Genomic DNA, 14,431 nt, shown 5'->3' with positions numbered 1-14,431 from the left:
TTTAATATATACAGCTGAGAGCTGAGGATTTTGATCTCAGCTGTACCAGTGTAAACACAGAATGAGTAATTTGAACAGCTTTTCTGTGTATTAATAATTTAATAAGTAATAATAAGTACATAAGAACGGCCAAAATGGGTCAGATCGATGGTCCATCTACCCCAGTATCTTGTCTTCCGACTATGGCCAGTGCTAGATACTTCAGAGGGAATGAACAGAACAGAGCAATTTATCCAGTGATCCATCCCCTGTCATCCAGTGCCAGCTTCAGAGGTAATTAAACACAGAGGGAGGTAGAGAGGGAACCAGAGATTCTTGGGAATTTCACTGGAGGGATAGTGTCAGGCAGGGACTTTGAGAATAGTTACAGGGAGGGTGAGGGTGAAACTTGCTAAAGTTTAGAAAACTTGGTAAGCCTCTGAACTTCTGGATGCTTACCAGGGCAAAGCCGCCAAACCTCTTGAGGTTATCCAGCAGTAGTTTCATGCGTGTGTGTTCAGAATTTCCCTCTCTGACTTATTTCCAACACAATTCATAATGTGGAAAAGTTGTGGTTGTGGCATGGTGACACTTCCAGAGTTTAGAGACCTGTGAAATACTTGCCTTTAATCATTTCTGACCACTTCATTGGCTGCTGATTTCTCTTGCCTTGATCTCCTCCCATTTTAGAGCTATTAGGTGAAGATTTGGCATTATTTTCTACCCCTGCTTTTTCAGATGCTTAGGCAGGAAGGAAAAGGCTATGGTAGCCACACACAGGAGCGCCGCCAGCTTTTCCACCGCCCTAGGCGGTGGAAGGTCCCACCCCAAAATGCTGCCCCCCCACAGAGGCGGCAGAAGGTCCCGCCGCAGAAATACCGCTGCGGTCGCTGCCCCCCAAATTGCAGCACCCTAGTTGACCGCCTAGGTCGCCTAATGGGTTGCGCCGGCCCTGGCCACACAACTAAATATTCTAGGTATTAAAAACCCAAGCCACCATGCACCAACTCACCAAGAGTCCTGTGGAGTTATTGTTGTGTTGCCTAGAAAAAAAGAGAGGGAAAAAGACTTCTAATTAATGAAGAAAGCCCACAACTAACTTTTGATTACTCAATTGCTGTAAATTTCATATGATACATTGGAAGAAGACAACTGTGATCATCATAACATGGGCTCTGATTCTGCAATCAGAGCCATGCAAATGAGCCCTTGACTTGTATGGATTTGATTGCAACATTAGGGCCCTATGGAGCAAAACCTTGAAGTAAGTGTGGGGATTTCAGACTATAACATTATACATTCCCTGAAAAAAAATGTTCAGCCAAGGAATCAGCAAAGCCTCTATGACCACTGCTAAATGTAAAGCAATGGCAAATTGATAATAAATGCTTTGGTTATGGTTGCAAAACTATTAAGTCCTGTTCTTGTGTGTTGGAGGAGCTGAAATTCTGAAAATTTCCTAGTGTAACCTCAGCCAAAAGGTGATTTATTTTAATTTAATACCATTAAGAAATATCCTCTCAGCTATTTTCATCTACAGGGTACTAAATGGCTAGAGGAGACAGGACACTGACTGGAAGCAGAAGCCAGACACATTTTTAATAGTGATGGTTATTAACCATTGGATTAAACTACCAAGGGAAGTTTCTACAGCTCTTGATGTCTTCAGTTCAAGACTGACACTTTTGTGGAAGATGTGCTTTAATTGAACAAAACTGATTGTACTCAAAAACTGGGTGAAATTCTACTCCCATTGTTATGCAGGGGGTAAGAATAGATAGTCTAATGGTCTCTTCTGGTCATAAATTATGATATAGTTTTAGTTATACAAGGCTAAAAATCCTTGTTGCACTTGAGTTAAATTATCAGCATACATTTTTCACAGCTGAACTTGATGCTTGGGGCTCAATTTTCTAACCCCCATTTCTTATTCTCTACACTCACATGAAAATGGCATAGTAGGGTTGAAAATAAGGCCTTTGGCATGCAAATACTATGTTTTTGGTGTATGGCCATGATTAGGTTTAAAAGAAGTTTAAAAAAACCAAGCAACTGTAAAATTAATTCTGGGCATAAGTAGGATGACCATATTTCCCTATGCAGAATAGGGACACCTGGAAAAATTACTCGTATTCAAACAAGTTCAATGGCAATCAGTCAGAACTATGCAGTACAAACATCAAGTTGACTGAGCCCCCATTAAAAAGAAATACTGCGTAGTTGGATTCTATTTATTTACTTCATATCTTTAAGGCTTTAGGATTCACATGTGGAGGGGTGATACACACACCCCTACCCTCCCCACACACGGGGAGAGGTGACACACACACACCCCTGTATAACTCCCTAACAAGGGGTGACTGACCAACCCAACCCTCCCTGCCCGGCGCTCTCCGCCCTCCATGCCTGGCTGGGCCTCTGGGGCCAGACCCGCCTCTCCTGGTACCTGGTGCCTCATCTTCCCGAGGCAACATGTGGGGGGGCATGCAGGGTCACATGTCCCCCAGATTTCTGCCTGGGTTCACACCAGAATGTGGCCAGCAGCAGCCTTTCGGCACTGTGCAGGAGGGAAGGGACGGGAGCAGCTTCCAGATGCAGATGAAGAGGAGCGGGGGAAGGGATGACCCGGCCCATTTCTTTGCAGAACTCAACTCTTCTCCTTCCCCCCCATACCCCACCCCCCAGGTCTGGAAGCAGCTTGTCCCTCCACACAGTGTCAAAAGGCAGCTAACACCTCCAGGCTTCTGCTGGCCACTGACATAACCCAACCACCTCCTGTCTCCTGGCTACAGCGCAGGCAGAAAGGGATTAAGCCCTAAGGCTGCATTCTGCACCAGGGCCCAGATAACCTGACTGATGGGGCTTCAGCGAACCTGGCCAGAGAGGTGGCTCAGCAGGGGAGGGTGCCTAGGGAATGGAGCAGCCCCGTGCTCCCTGGGGGCAGGACCAAGGGGCCAGAGGAGGGGTGAAGATGGTGCTAAGCCCTTGCCCAGGAGATTGCTGTGGAGCCTGCAGGTTCAGGGGATGAAGAGGCTGGAAATACCTCCCCGCCCACTCCAGAGCTTAGCTGAGGGACGGAGAGGCTTCCCCGTGCCAGTGCTGTGCAGGAGTTTGGTACGTGCAGGGCTTGGCTCTTCCTGGCCAGCGCCCTGTGCCCAAGGGTCTTGGGTTTTCCCAAGGCACCGGCCCAGCCAGAGGCAATAGGGGAAGGAAGGAACCTGCCGGCCAGTCTGCTGATGAGATGAGTGGTCCAACCAGGGGCTGCTTCTCCACACAGCACTGGGAGCAGGACGTGCCTTGCTGGGGGGAAGGGGGGCAAAGCAGGGAGAGGACAGCGAGAGGGGGAGCATGTAAAGGACCGATGGGTGGGCAGCAGAGACGACACAAAACCGGCCACTGCCTGGCGCCTGCCCGCACTCACCAGCCACCGCAGCGTGCAGCTAGCACTGGTCGGAAATGGGATGGGGGGCAGTGCCAAGACCCGGCACACAGCAGGGGCTGCACTGGCAGACCAGCAGGGGGACCGGCCAGCCACACACGCTGCATCTTCGCCCCACCATCAGCCTTGAACACCCACCTCCATTGTCGGCCACTGGACCCCCTCGCTCACCGCTGATGGGCAAGTGTCTGGCGAGCAGGGATCTGGACAGTAGCAGCCATTGCTGATGTGGGGGAGACAGAAAATATGGGACAATTTGCCCGTTTTTAAGAAAAAGTCGGGTCAGTTGCAGGAGGACTTAAATACGGGACTGTCCCTTTAAAAACAGGACATCTGGTCACCGTTGGCATAAGTGGTGATGAGACATTTACTTGCAGTATATTATTCAGCCCCCTAGATGTCTCTGTATGCTTTATGGAGGTCCAGACATCATCTCTGATTAACAGGGAAGCAAAGCAGCGATTGAAGCTGTGTTTATAGTTTGTTGTTGTGTACCTTTAGGATGGAGGCACAGAACTGGGAATCAGAAGACCTGGAATCTAATCTGCTATTTAACTGCTGTGTGACTGTGACTGTTGTACTGAGCCTGAGCTAACCCACACTGACGTCAAAGGGAATTTTTTACTGACTTCAGTGGGAGCTGCATTAGGTTTTTAAACTTCTCTGTGCCTCAGTTTCCCCACATTTGTAGAGAAATAGAGCGGATGATTTAATAGGCCTTTCCATCTCTAACTTCCATGGATCTATCAAACTGAAACAAACACGTGCAAAAACCAACTCCTAGATGATCCAGAGCATATTTATCATATTTCATTTTAAGTGGTGCAATGTGGCTAAAATTTAAGTAAATTGTTAGTACTTAGGCCTCAAAACCTAATAATCTCTAATAACTATGCTTATAGTTAGCAAGACTCCCATAAAGCTTTGCCAAAAAGTAATGCTAAGAGAGATGATATGAAGTTACTAGTAGATAGAAAGCTACTATTTGTCAAGTGGAAATATGTTTAAGAGCATGAACTTTGTCATTGCTGTTAAGGATTGCTTTGATAATTATGATTGGCTGTGCCTTGTGAAAAACATTTTTTCTGCTTGGCTCCAATTATAACAAACTACAAAAAAGAATATACAGGGAACATAGCTGATCTTGCAGGTGCATAGGAAGCTGATCATAAAGGTAGCATTAACATGTGATTGGGCTATGCTTTATTGTCAGTAGGTCAAACTGCTTTGATTCTTCATAAAGTTTTTTAGGTGGTTATGATAGAAATGTTGACATAACTGAATACGACATTTTGATAATGATGTTGATGCTAAACCACAAGTTGTAGTATGAAATAAACAAGGGGGTCTATAAAAGACCTATAGCTTGGAAACCAACTCAGTCCAGTGTGAGTAGACGGGCCTGGGCTCCAGATTGGTATGTATTAACTTACTATAACGTGCTATCATTTCTTTAGTCAGGGAAACCTGATTTAAGGAACTAGGTTGAGCTTAGCTTTGGATGTTTCATTAATTAATAACCTAAACAGAACCGATTGAATTACATCATATTATTTTATACACCGTTTATACATGATTGTGTGTCACAACAGGGCCTGACACAGGTTGGCGTATGTGTGCAACATCAAATGTTTGAATTCTGCTTTTAGGCCATCAGATCAGTGAGTCGTGTAATAACATCCAGCACTGAGGCGAGGTACCCTTTCTATGAAGTTTCTTTTAATCTGTCCTCTCTTTCTCTTACCTGGATCCACAAACCAATGTCCACATATAGCCTGGAACATAGAAATCCCAACAGGTAAACAAACATTGGGCTGATTGTTTGTAGTGTATGCAGACAGCCTGTCAAGGCTGTATCCCCACTTTGAACTTTAGGGTACAAATGTAGGGGCCTGCATGAAAACTTTTAAGCTTAACTACCAGCTTAGCTCTGGTCCGCTGCCACCATTTCCCAATTAGATTCCCTCCCTGGGAAGCCCTGAGAAACCTTTCACCAATTCCCTGGTGAATACAGATCCAAACCCCTTGGATCTTAAAACAAGGAGAAATTAACCATCACCCCTCCTTCCTCCCACCAACTCCTGGTGAATACAGATCCAACCCCCTTGGATCTAAAACAAGGAGAGATTAACCATTCCCTCTCCTTCCTTTCACCAACTCCTGGTGAATACAGATCCAACCCCCTTGGATCTAAAAACAAGGAAAAATCAATCTGGTTCTTAAAAAGAAGGCTTTTAATTAAAGAAAAAGGTAAAAATCATCTCTGTAAAATCAGTATGGAAATTAATCTTACAGGGTAATCAAACTTAAAGAGCTCAGAGGACTCCCCTCTAGTCTTAGGTTCAAAGTACAGCAAACAAAGATAAACACTCTAGTAAAAGGTACATTTACAAGTTGAGAAAACAAAGGAAAACTAACACGCCTTGCCTGGCTATTTACTTACAAGTTTGAAATAGGAGAGACTTGTTTAGAAAGATGTGAAGAACCTGGATTGATGTCTGGTCCCTCTCAGTCCCGAGAGCGAACACACTCCCAAACAAAGAACACAAACAAAAGCCTTTCCCCCCCCCCCCCAAGATTTGAAAGTATCTTGTCCCCTTATTGGTCCTTTAGGTCAGATGCCAGCCAGGTTACCTGAGCTTCTTAACCCTTTACAGGGAAAAGGATTTTGGAGTCTCTGGCCAGGAGGGATTTTATAGTACTGTACACAGGACAGCTGTTACCCTTCCCTTTATAGTTATGACACAGCCTGAAAATATAATGAAGACATCAAGGAGAAGTTTAAAACATGCAGCTCTGCAGATTTCTCATCTCTGCTGGAGTGTCTCTTGGTTGCCTTAGAAAATCCAAGGGGCTACATATGATGCATATCTTAAACTCCCAAGTGCAGGGCACATTTCTTTGACCTTGCTTTATCTAACATAAATAAATAGCAACAAAAAGCCCTGTTGGGGGGGCGGGACTCAAACCAAAAACCAAAACAAATCCCGCCCCAAAGCAAAACATTCCATTGCACTCTGTAGGGCGAGAAGGAGACAACCAACATCATCTGACAGATTGCTAGTGTATGGTACTCAGATACTGCGGTGCTCAGATGAAGGCAGTATAAGAATCTACGCAGGATAAGATAGGCCAGCATGTAGGACAAAAATAGGCAATTTCAAGCCTCTTTGGTTATGTCTATACTGCGAAAAAGGTGTGTTCTTTACTTGGGCTATCTAATCCGGGTTAAAATAATCATGAAGACACAGCAACTCAGCTTTTAACTTGGATTAGCAACCTGACATTAACCCCAGGCTCCCCTATAGGTTCTAATTTGAGCTGCTAACCCAAGTTAAAAGCACAGTTGCCATGTCTTCATTGATAATTGAAGTTGAGTTAGCTAACATGAGTTAGTTCATAGATTCTAAGGCTAGAAGGGACCACTGTGACCATCTAGTCTGACCTCCTGTATAGCACAGACCATAGAATTTCCCCAAAATAATTCCTGTTTGAACTAGAGAAGCTAATCAGCGCTAACAACACAGCTTCCCCCCCCCCAAACACATTTGTAGTTTCTTTGCAAATAACCCTAGAGGGTGTGTCGCTTTAACTCCGGTACAGTGCAAAGTGAATAGCCTCTAGAAAATTTCTAGGGAAGGAACGTGGAGTCCCTGGTTGCACTTAGAGTCAGCAAATGTAGCTACAGCCAATCAGCATACTGGAGAGAAGATTCCTCCCACCTTAGAATTTGCAGTGAATCTTCTAGCATGCCCAGTATGGCTACTGGTGCTAGACAGTCACGTCTGGAATTTAGCATTGCTACAGACATGTTTAACAGAGCAAGTAACAATCAAATACAGATCCTGATGCAGATTTTCAGCCCAGTTCTTCTCCCTTTGCATTGCTGAGGTAGCAGAAAGGGAGCAGGAACAGAGCAAAGACTAAGGTCTGGTCTACATTACAGATTTGCATCAGTATAACTACGTCACTCAGGGATGTAAAAAATCCACATAGCGAAGAGGTTATACCAACCGAATGCCTGGTGTAGACAGCGCTATGTCAGCAGGAGAGCTTCTCCCAGCGACATAGCTACCGCCTCTTGGGGAGGTGGATTAACTATGCCAATGGCAAACTTGTATTGACATGAGTGGTTGCTTGACTAAGAACTGAGCAAAAACTAAAACAGGATTTGGTCCTTGGATTCTACCCATTCACATTTTATTTTGTAGCAGGTTGATTTCCCTGGTTAATAGATATAATGTTAGAGGAAATCTCTTCAGGGTTCCCAGACATCAGACGAGAATGCTGCTATGTAATAGGCTGAGCTCCAGTATTGCCACGTTCAACGCATTATGCAAGTCCTCGTTCATTGCAAGGGCCTTAGTTAAATAAATAAAACTGCAAACCTGCCTGACAATATCACCTTCATAATCAACATCCAACAGATCAGGGAGTGGCAGAATATAATAGGCAGACTAATAATAATAATAATACTTAGCTCTGATGGCACTTTTCATCACTAGATTTCAAAGTGCCAAAGGCTACTCCTTGTCTCCATGCAGGGCCATAGTGTAGAAGAGAGTACATTAGAAATTCAAAGTTGGAGAGCTGGATACGAAGGTAAGGTGACCTGATGAGTCACTGTGGCTTTTGATAGACAAAGAAAAAATTCAAGTATCCCACTTTGCCACAGAATTCCAATATCCACAAAGAGTAGCTTTAAAAATAGGATTATAAAAGAACATAAGAATGGTTGTACTGGGTCAGCCCAAAGATCCATCCCCCATCATCCAGTCCCAGCTTCTGGCAACCAGAGGTTTAGGGACACCCAGAGCATGAGTTTGCATCCCTGACCCTCCTGGCTAATAGCCTTTGATGGACCGATCCTCCATGAACTTAACTAGTTCTTTTATAAACCCAGTTATACTTGTGGCTGTCACAACATCCCCAGCAATGAATTCCACAGCTTGACTCTGTGTGTGAAAAGAAATACTTCCTTTTGTATGTTTTAAATCTGCCACCTATTAATTTCATTAATTGGTCCGTGGTTCTTGTGTTATGTGAAGAGGTAAATAACACTTCCTTATTCACTTTCTCCACACCAGTCATGATTTTCTATCATCTGCCCATTAGTCATATCTTTTCTAAGATGAGCAGTCCCAATCCTTTTAATCTCTCCTGATATGGAAGCTATTTTGATACCCTTCTCTGTGCCTTTTCCAATTCTAATATATCTTTTATTGAGCTAGAGCAACCAGAATGGCATGCAGTATGCAAGGAGTGGGCATACCAAGCATTTATATAGGGGCATTATGATATTTTCTGTCTTTTTCCTAATGATTCTTAACATTCTGTGATCTGTCTCTATAGACAGACACAGATATATGTTTTGCTATGGCTGATCAACATTGCTTAACAATCCAAATAGCTGTAAATGAAGCTAATTACAATATATAGTGCATCTCATATTCCTTAAAGCTGTGAAAGCTTAGATTTCTGACCTGCACAGTACACAGTGCTCTCACAATTATAGCCAAGCTTTTCCATTTGTTCTTAGTACACCAGTGTCTGTTTTTCAGGAAGAAAAGGAACACTCTGACCATGACATAGTGTATTGAATTTATTTTCTCTGAACATTAAAATTAGAAGGGTTTTCCTTCTCCCCCCTCCAGCATCCTTTCCTTTACTAAATATGGGGAAACTACTGAAACTGAGTGGAACAGAAAATTAGCTTCAGATACAGGATGTCAATAAATGGGACCACACTAGGGTGAAGGGAGGTAACCTTCAGTTGTAGAACCAGTTTTGTTTAGATTACTTTTAACTGGTTGATGAAGATAGAAGTCACATATATCCAGAACTGCTTAGGTGGCAGCATTGGAGAGCACAGCCAATACAAAGGCACAGAAGGAACAAGATTTTAGGCCAAAAAATCGTGTGTCCTTCAAGATTTCATACTTGCTTATGGGCTCTGCTTCCCAATTGGGCTACATATCCCATCATGCACCGCAGTCTTTCCCTATGTCTGAGGTGTGGTGCATGAGTCCCTTGAGACACCATGGTAGCTCAGTCATAGGGAGAGACCATGGTGCATCATGACCAATGTAGTCCAGCTACAGATAGGGCCCAGAGGGAAAAACGAAGGCATGAAGGACCCTGAATTACAGTTCCCATGAGGCACCATGGTGGCTCAGGCAGAAATAGAGATTAATTTGAACTTGACATGACTGGACCCAAAATTAAATGTTTCAATATTTCTGAATCAAAATTTTTTCAGAACTTTTCATTTAGCAAAACATTTCAATAAATTTCGCTTTTTGCCCTGATTTGGGACAAAAACAAAGGTCAAAATTTGGAATTTCCTGTGGGATGGAAATACAATGTTTCAGGCAGCTCTACTGTAAATGCTGCAACTTAATGAGTTTATCCTGTGAAAACTAAATAACAATTAATTATTCAAATGACTTTGGCTGGCTCCAGGAAGAATCATACAAAAGAAGTGAGATAGGTATCCCTGTCAATAAGTCAGTGATGAAGAAAAGATGAAAGAGAGAAATTACTACAACAGTAACACCAGACAAGAGCTGCTTATTGCTCTAATGGAATCTGCCCTTCAGATTTTATCTGATCAGAACTGTCATTTACTTTAGGGCATCTGACTTCATTGAACTTGGCCTTCTAAAGCTCTAATTGACTTATAGGCTAAACCACAGCACCTCTGACCAAGTGACTGCTACCCCTGAACAATCCAGCTCTTTCAGTGCATTCCGTTAGCACACAGACAGCAGACTTTTCTTCTTTAGCAAAGTCATCCAGGTAAGAAATCCCCAGAGGCATTACCGGTGTTTCCCCAATCCCACGTAACGTTTTCCATTAGGACATATATCCATGTAGGTGAACCTGCTTCCTTCACACAATCTGTAAAAATAATGATTCAAGGCTTTTTTTTTTGCTGACTAATATCCTATATATTTGTTTTATAGCCATCTCTTTGATAGAACACTGATACTACTTATTAGCTCATTTATGTGCCACAAACTGCTCAAATGTCTCCAAAGGTTGGTATTATAACAGATCCCAAATCTTGGGTCTTGGATCCTAGTACATGACTCTTACAACACTCCTTAGTTCAGGATTCTGTACTATTTTTTGTGTTCTCTACCACCACCACTTCTCATAGTTATAAACCCTGCATTTTGCAGCAGTATTTGGATTTCCATCATTCAAGAAATGACAACAAATGTCCTGACTGTGGAGGATTCAAAGACAGACGAGACCAACATTAAAAAAAATCACGACTGTGATCCTGAAAGAACTTTTTACAACTTAGCAGTTCACCATCTCTGCTATGAAACTGACCTAAGAACTTCATTCATGTCTATATGATATGATCCTTTAACCATGATAATTTTTTATTTTCTTTTAAAATAAAGCTTAGCTTAGTTAATAAGAATTGGCTGTAGGCATGTATTTGGGTAAAATCTGAAATATTCATTGACCTGGTGGGTAATGTGTCCAAGCTCTTGGAATTGGTAGAACTTTATATATGGTGAATAAGATTTTAAGTAATCCTCACCATATTTGACTTGGCTGCCTGGGTGGGAGCCCAAGGCTGGATTGCTTAAGGGAAACTATATTTTGGGGCTTCTTGGTAACCAGTAAGGTATTATAGAAGATGTTTTGTGTCTGGCTTGGTGACTCTAATTATAAGAATAAACCACCAGTTCTGGGGATTGTCTGCCCCATTCTTTGCAGTTTGCCCTGATTGAGCAATCTCAGTCTGGCCCCTCCAGTGACCACAGTCACAGCACGAATCATGTGTTTCAGTTTTTGCAGGATCAGGTTCCAAGTCTGAAACATCTAGGATTTGACACAGTGTGTGGGGAAACAATGAAAGTTTGGGGGGTTGTTTCTGTTTGAATAATGCTTAGACAATTTAAGTAAAACATTCTAAAGCCACCAAAGAGCAAATGAAATATACTATGGATTAGACAGCAACATCTGTCACAAAAAACAACTCATTTATCACTGGTGCAAAATTAGAGCTATGAAAAACATATGGTGGAGGCAAATACTGACTGTTATGCCTCATGAGTGAGTAGGCACTTTCCACCCACTGATGAGGTGGTTTAAGGTGCAGGAATTTGAGTAATAGGAATTCATTCAGTCATGCATTATGAGTACAAACCCACAAGTGGGGATTTAATATTACACTAACCTTTGGAGAAAGGTGAATGAATTGTGGTACATAAATATTTTTGGAATCTGCAGTCTCACATGATTAAACATTCTATAAAAACCATCAGGTATCATGAAAGCAGATGGGAATTGAACAATTTTGATTATTCCTGTGTCGTTCCACCCCTTCCCAGAAGAGATCTTATTTGCAGAGAATATGTAAACAGGGTGTTTTGTGCAGCTGGCACTAGCAGATAGGGCTATGGTTTCAAAACAACATGCAGGAGGCACATGCCTGATAATCAGAGTGTTGCAAAATTGTCAGCTTGAGTTTGTGCGGATTTAAGCAAAAAGAACCTGACCTGATTCAGTTGATTATATGTTGCTCTTAAAATTTACTTAAAGTGTTGATTCAGTGGTGAAAAGGAACATCACATAAAGTGATAGGCCAAATTTTCTGCTGGTTCAACTCTACTGAAGTCAATGGAGTTATGAAAACAATGAATTCGACTCTTGAAATCATTACATGTGGCTTAAAACTCTGGAAACCATTCACAGGAATATGTAAAGTTTTAGCTATATGACATGTAAAGACCAATTATTTTGTTGGAAAGAAAACATGTCTGACCATTTCACCCAAACTCTTTGTATTTTGTATTTGTCTTGTTTTTCAACATAGAAGGAAAGTAAACATTGTAACACTGTTTCAAAAAAAGAATGCAAACATCATTCTGGGACGTATTAGCAGGAGCATTGTAAAGAAGACACGAGAAATAATTCTTCTGCTCTGCTCCGTGCTGATTAGGCCTCAACTGGAGTATTGTGTCCAGTTCTGGGAGCCACATTTCAGGAATGATGTGGAAAAATTGGAGAGAGTCCAGAGAGGAGCAACAATAATGATTAAAAGTCTAGAAAATATGACCTATGAGGGAAGATTGAAAAAAATGGGTTTGTTTAGTCTGGACCAGATTTTCTGAAAATCTCATCCCTCTTAAAATCCACAATCCTTTAGGTGTCTCAAGTGGGGCATCCAAAAATGGAAGCATTCCAAATTACTAGTCTTTTTGGAATATCTGAACCTATATTTTTAGACATGTATGGGACTCTTACTCGTATCTCCCAAAGCATGACATTTCCTTTCATAGCCTCACTTCATTTCTAATCCTGTATGTAGATTGACATAATCATCTTTTTGAGCCAATTATCCCAGTGAGTTCACTTGCAAATTAATAGACTTCTATAATTGGTCATAATATCCTTGCATGACTTATACTATCAGCTGCATGTGAAAAATAAAAACAAATATAGAGATTTCCTTAACATAACTATGAGCTGATATCTTTTTCAATGAACCTGTGGCTTTAAAGGTTATAAAAGTTATGTATAACTATGTGAATACCTGTCAGGTCTCTTCAGTTGACCTCTTATTATAGTAGCACCTATGAGCCCCAGTCTTGGACCAAGACCCCATTATGCTAGATGAGGGGTAGGCAACCTTTCAGAAGTGGTGTGCCGAGTCTTCGTTTATTCACTCTAACTTAAGGTGTTGCGTGCCCGTAGTACATTTTAACATTTTTAGAAGGTCTCTTTCTTTAAGTCTATATTATATAACTAAACAATTGTATGTAAAGTAAACAAGGTTTTCAAAATGTTTAAGAAGCGTCATTTAAAATTAAATTAAAAAGCTGATCTTACGCCACCAGCCTGCTCAGCTCGCTGCCAGCCTGGGGTTCTGTTCACCTAGGCCGGCAGCGGGCTGAGTAGGGCCTGCGGCCGGGACCCCAGACCTGGGGTGGTGTTTCAGGGGTCAGGGAAGAGGGCTGGGGGAGGGGGTGCAGGGCAGAAGGCTGGTGTGTGTGTGGGGGGCTGTAGGGCAGAAGGCTGGGTGTGTGTTGAGGTGTGGGGGGTTCAGGGCAGAGGGATGGGGCTGTGGGGGTGCAGGGCAGAAGGCTGGGTGTGTGTTGGGATCAGGGCAGAGAGTGTGTGGGGGTGCAGGGCAGAAGGCTGGGTGTGTGTTGGGATTTGGGGGGTTCAGGGCAGAGGGCTAGGGGGTATGGGGGTGCAGGGCAGAAGGCTGAGTGTGTGTGGGGGGGTTCAGGGCAGAGGAATGGGGCTGTGGGGGTTCCCAGCTCAAGGCAGGGGGCTGGAAGAGATATGCCCTGTTCCACCCCCTTCCCCCAGGCTCCGTCCCTACCTCTCTCTGCCTCCTCTACGGAGCTATGTGCATGCTGCCCCTCTTCCCCCTCCTCCTCACTAGGGCCATCAGCTGATTGGCCAGGGACGGAGAGGAGGTGGGGCAGGAAAGCACCACACTGGGGGAAGAAGCGGGGGAGGTGGGAAGCTTGGCTGCCGCAGAACCAAGCTTCTGTCTCCTGCCCCCACAGGGGAGAGTGGTGGGCAGGGGGGCTGAGTGGGGCTGGGGGCCGGGACCATGGCAGGGAGCTGCGTGCCACTCAAAATCGGCTCGCGTGCCATAGGTTGCCGACCCCTGTGCTAGATGCTGTACAAACATAGAACAAGAAAACAATCTTTGCCCCAAAGAGTGTTTTGTGCCTATACTGACAATAGCAGATTCCTTTTGGCATGGGAATTGCAATCCTTTACAGCTTTAATTAGTTTCTCCAATCAGTTATGCACCCACCTTATAGTAGCTCCATGTAAGGTTCTATTTCCCTAGTTTGTTTATGAGAAGGTCATGCGAGACAGTATCAAAAGCCTTACTAAAGTCAAGATATACCACATCTACCACTTCCCACCATCCACAAGGCTTGTTACCTTGTCAAAGAAAGCTATCAGGTTGGTTTGACACGATTTGGGGACTTCATCAGCAGAGTCAAGGGAAGGGTAGGGACG

Source organism: Chrysemys picta, chromosome 1, assembly GCF_011386835.1.
Source record: "Chrysemys picta bellii isolate R12L10 chromosome 1, ASM1138683v2, whole genome shotgun sequence".
In the NCBI taxonomy this organism is placed as follows: Eukaryota; Metazoa; Chordata; order Testudines; family Emydidae; genus Chrysemys; species Chrysemys picta.
This window is presented reverse-complemented; position numbering follows the sequence as displayed.